We start from the raw sequence: 5,168 nt of genomic DNA on the forward strand, positions 1-5,168 counted from the left end.
CAATAAATGAATCTTTAAATTTCCGAGAACATTAAACTAATGAAACATCAAAAACCTACTCAAGTCTGGGGCTCAATTTAAGCCCTCGCTTTTTGTTTAGCTAGACATAATAAGGTTATGTTTGTTATGATGGAAACACTATGGAAAGGAAAGGAAAATAAGAGTGGTCCACCTTTTCCATAGTTTTTAAGACGTTTGTTTACCCATGGAAAGGAAATGGGTTTTTCCATATGAAAACAAATGGAAAAGGTTTTGTGTCCTTAGCTAACCCCAGGGATGTCCAAACGGGTACCCGACCCGGCCCGAACCCGATTTTTCGGGTTTTCAACGTGTATCGGGTTACCCGGGCCCTATTCTTTTCTTCTTGGTCGGGGTCGGGTTCGGGTATTTGTTGGATACATGTGACCAAACCCTACCCTAACCCTATATTTTGGTGCACCGGTCGGGTTCGGGTTGGGTTAGGGTTTCGTATGGTAAAACCGAAATATATGAAAAAAAAAAGAATATTAAATCTCTTCATCGGGAACATCATTTTCGGTTATTAGATCTCAAGATCTCAAGAAAAACCTCTTTTTCATCTAATTAATCAAAAGTCATCTTCTTTTATTGGATTTGATCCATTTTAACTTTAACATCGTAAAAGCCACCCAACAAATCATCAAAGATTCAAAAAACAATGAGGATTGCATTTTTTGAAAAGCAAAAGAAGAAAAAGTAGACCAAGCAAAGCAAGCAATTCCAAAGATAATAACTCAATAAGATTGATGGTTTTGGGAGTTTCGACTTCTTGTGGTGGTGTGAATCGACTGTTGATTTTAATGATAAGATTGATGGCTTTTGGGAGTTTCGGTTTCTTGTGGTGGTGTGAATCCGACTGTTGATTTACTCGATCTTGGTGACCACATTTAGAAAAGAGATATTTGAGGAGGAGGCCGCAAATTTTTTCGATTGAATGCAAACTTAATAAAGACCATCAAACCCACCAATCTCTTCATCATGAGCGATGTGATTGGGTTTCTTTGTTCTTGGGGAGTTGTTGGAGGGAAGAGAGATAGTAGTAAAAGATGCAGGGGCCAAAAGGTAATTTGTCTTGAAGACCAAAAAGTAAATAGTAAATGAAAGCAAAAAGACTAAAAGTTTGTTGAAGATAAATAGATAATAAATGAAAATATAGTTGTTGGGAATTATGGTCCGTTCGGGTTCGGGTTTTGGTCGGGCATTTTACCCTATATAACCGGGTTTTGGGTTCGGGTTCCATGCGGATATGGTTTGGGCTTTTTAACCCTTTTAACGGGTTTAGGGCCAAATTATCGGGTCGGGTCGGTCGGTCCGGTTTAGATAGTGTGACCAAACCCGACCCTATGTATTTCGGTCGGGTTCGGGTTCGGTTTTTTCGGCTCGGGGGTGGGGTCTCGGGTTTTTTTTTTCCAGTGACCAACAATCTGATTATTTTTGCTTTTGGGGTTTTTCAAACAGTGAATTTAAAAATGGACATCCCTAATGGCTAACCCCGTTAAAATTTAACAAAACCCTGGAAGGAAAAGAAAAGAAATAGATAGATAGGACTTACTACTAATACATCCATCCAGTCTTGATCCCAACAATACAATTATTCCTTTCCATAGCTCTCTTTTTGCAAACAAACATGATTATCCATTTGGTTTCTCCAAAAGATGCAATTAACAATTGGAAACACATCTTATTTAAAATTATTTCCATTCCATTCCATTTTATAATGGACCGGTGCCCAGGTTGTTTCGGATTTAGATGGGTTTGATGTTGCGGGCTTTGATTTTGTTTGATTTGTTGGTTTGATTTGGTCGCCGGAGTTAAAATTTAACAAACACATGGTTTTAAATAGTAATTCGGGTGTAATTAAACAAACTTATAAATTCCCTAATGGACCGTGGGCGACTTTTGGACCAAAATTTAATGGTTAAGCTGGTCTTTGGGCCAACCTTTAGGCCAACTCGCCTAATAACGGGTCCAAACACACCCTAATGGACCACCCTAAAATTTAACAAACACACCAAGAGTTTTGGACAGACCTCTTAACCAAACCTAAACAAAACAAAACCGGAAATAGCTAGTTACCACCCTTCGTCAAATTCACAAAAAACCTATCAAAACCAAAAACCAAAAATTACACTCGTCGAATTCACAAAAAAACCTACCAAAACCAAAAACCAAAAATTGCGCTTATGTTCTCCCTCTCGACTGACCCCATCTTCCAGGTAAACGAAGGTATTTCCTCTAAAAAATTAGTGTTTTTTTATATTTTGCCGATTCACAATAACCACCATAACCTTACCCTTAAGTTTCTCAAATTTAACTTCGATACGATCACTCTATAATAAACTTAAAATGTTTTATGTGACTTTTATTTATCAGTTCCTATGTGATTAAGATAGTTGGGCATTGACATGTTTCGTGTTGGATATGTTTGTTTTGTGGTTAAGGTAGGCTAGAAAGATAGTGTATTTTCTCTTATTTTCTCGTGTTTCAGCTTTGAGAGTCAAGTTCCATCCTCTGTATCATGAACAACTAAGACAAATACAAGGTGGCATTTAGGTGGAAAGGGTGCCTTTAGCAACTCAAAAACAAGTACACAAACATTGTGAGGCTTAACCACCACAATATTATTTTGAAGCCTTACCATAAGCACTTCCTTGCCTGACCCCAAAATGATGTCAAGTCCTTATTGCTAACTGATGCAGTGCTTTTCCAAGACGAAAGCAAACCCTTTAAAGTTTAATCCACCACTGCTGAAGTAGAAATGTGTTTGTGCTGTTATGTTGCTTTATAACGAACTACGCTTGCTGGGGTATGCAATGTTGCTTTGATGGCGCTTAACTCATTTTCAAGCTTACTTTCGTATGACAAGGACACCAAAAGGTAGCACAGTCATCATTATACTTGCAGGAGCCAAGATAAGATTATGTTAAAGAAAAGATACTTCTCACGATTTAGCTTGTGGTCACCCCATAGCAGGATATGTACTTTGAAGTAAGCTACCTACTGGTGTAAACTGTAAAGTTGTAAATGAAACATGTTCACATATTTGAATGTATTATCCCACTCATCATTTAAGAAAAAAAGGAATTTAACAAGAAGTATTATAGACTCAGTGTTGGTTACTTTACATTGCTAGTGTTAAAAAGTAACAATCAGAAGTATATATATTCCAACCACCCCATTTGGAAATCCTTAGCATATATATCTGATGTCTGTAATTATTGGTGCTGCTGACTTTCATGCCATGTAGTACTTGAACCATCAATTGTGAAGTGGGCTTCTGATTTAATCTCATTGCATATACTTGGGTGAGGGGATTGACTTTGTGTAGTGGCTACCATTAGGAATGGTGTAGGGCAATATTCAGACCATTTTATTTCATCAGGTTCCCCTTCGATGGAGTAGATTCTCGATTCTTTATCCACCGCATTGCAATCTGTCAATCCCCAAGAGAAGGCACTGTTCTCAAAGAATGAGGGGTTGCTTTGTTACTCAATACCGCTACTGTTTCTGCTATTGCTTCTGCTACTATTACTAGAAGTCAAGCCATAGTTAAAATACTTTAAAGGTTTTTTTTGGTTGTAATAAGGCTCATATAGGGAAAGTGATTCAGTTTGTAGTAGGAGTACTTGTTAAGTGTCAATAATGAGTTACTTTGTGTTTTCTCATTCTGTTGATACGAGAGTTCTTATATGCCTTACTTGGTGCTAAATCATGGGTGGATTATTCTTGGAAAATGAAGCTATTCTAGTTCTCCATCTATTGATTGAACTTTTGTTATATGTACTAATACTTGTTTTTTTTCCTATTTATTCTGTAGCAATGCCTCAAATAAATAATTTAGCAAAAAAATTCTATATGGGTGCTAAGAAGTTGTTAGGTGGGGGGAGTAGTACTTCAGGTCGCGATGAGCGCCTGAGAAAAAGAGAGAAAGGGGAGATAACACCTCGGCATTAGTCAGTAGAGGGGATCGAAAAACGGATGATCCCAGCAATGTAGTTGTAAGTGGTGCAGAGTTAGAAAAGAAAAAGAGAAGAAAGAAAAGTGTTCCGAGTGATGTAAGCGATAGTGATACGGATAGTGGTGAAGATGTAGATTTAGATGAAGATGTAGATTTAGAAGATGTAAATATAGATCGTGGGAAGAGTGTAGTTGTAGATGATGATGATGATGATGATGATGATGATGATAGTGGTGAAGAAGAGGATAGTGAAGAAGATGACGGTGAAGAAGATGACGAAGAAATGGTTGATGATGGAAAAGAGGAGAGTGAGGATGAAAAGGAGGGTGAGGAGGAAGAGGACAATGTCGAGGTAGCCCCTGTACATCCACAGGCTATTGTGAGAAAGTCTAAGAATGACTTGGAGTTCTAGAGAAGAAATTATGGAGGTGGCCTTTATGGGACAAATATTTTGTATGACTATGCGGTGCACGTGGCTCGCTGATGAGAGCCCAAAACTGTAGTTTTAACCCCTTAACAATAATACTTTTAGACCAATTATGCGAGTAATAAATAAGAGTTAATCTTGACCGACGTGTTTTATGTATTTGAGGGCATTGGAATCGATTATGTCGAGAAATATGTCACTTTTGGCGAAATAAAGGAGCAAAGGTTGATTCTTAAGAAGTTACGTGATTAAAGGTCAAGATTCAAGGAGAAAAACCTTTTAAAGCCCAAATTTGAAAAGTCAAAGTCAACGGGCGTAAACAACAAGACAAAAGTCGTGAGAACTTAGAAGGCGTATCTTTGGACTTAGACCTCGGAATTGGGCCTACTTTATGTCAAAATGACCGGATTGGAAAGACCATTCCAATGGTCCAAGCCTTGACCCAATCAAAGGAGCAGAAATAGATGAAAAATCTGTGGAAGTCAAATTCAACTGAAAAGGCCTCTGTGGACTGAAGAAATTGGGTTTTGGGCTCGATTTTCCGGCCCAAAACATGGCTCCTCAGCCCATGCACGAAAAAATAGATCTTGTCTCCTCCATTTTAGGACACAAGACTTAACTCTTAAGCATGTAGTTTTTTAGGTAGCCATTAACATATAGTTTTAGATCTAGTTTTTTTACATTGAATTAATTAGTTTTAGAACAAAGTCGATTATTATTTTAGAATCAGATTTAGTTTATAATAAAGTATTAGTTTTTCATTTC

At 37.6% G+C, this 5,168-nt stretch overlaps 1 long non-coding RNA gene across 1 annotated transcript; it reads left to right on the forward strand.

Moving 5' to 3' along the window:
* The first annotated feature begins 2,034 nt into the window (after window positions 1-2,034).
* Window positions 2,035-5,168, forward strand: LOC147523521 (uncharacterized). The gene is made up of 2 exons (XR_015216118.1): window positions 2,035-2,617; window positions 2,718-5,168. It is a non-coding gene; the product is annotated as an uncharacterized LOC147523521 (long non-coding RNA).

The sequence above is a fragment of the Coptis chinensis genome, chromosome 1 (genome assembly GCF_015680905.1).
Source record: "Coptis chinensis isolate HL-2020 chromosome 1, ASM1568090v1, whole genome shotgun sequence".
Taxonomy (NCBI): domain Eukaryota; kingdom Viridiplantae; phylum Streptophyta; class Magnoliopsida; order Ranunculales; family Ranunculaceae; genus Coptis; species Coptis chinensis.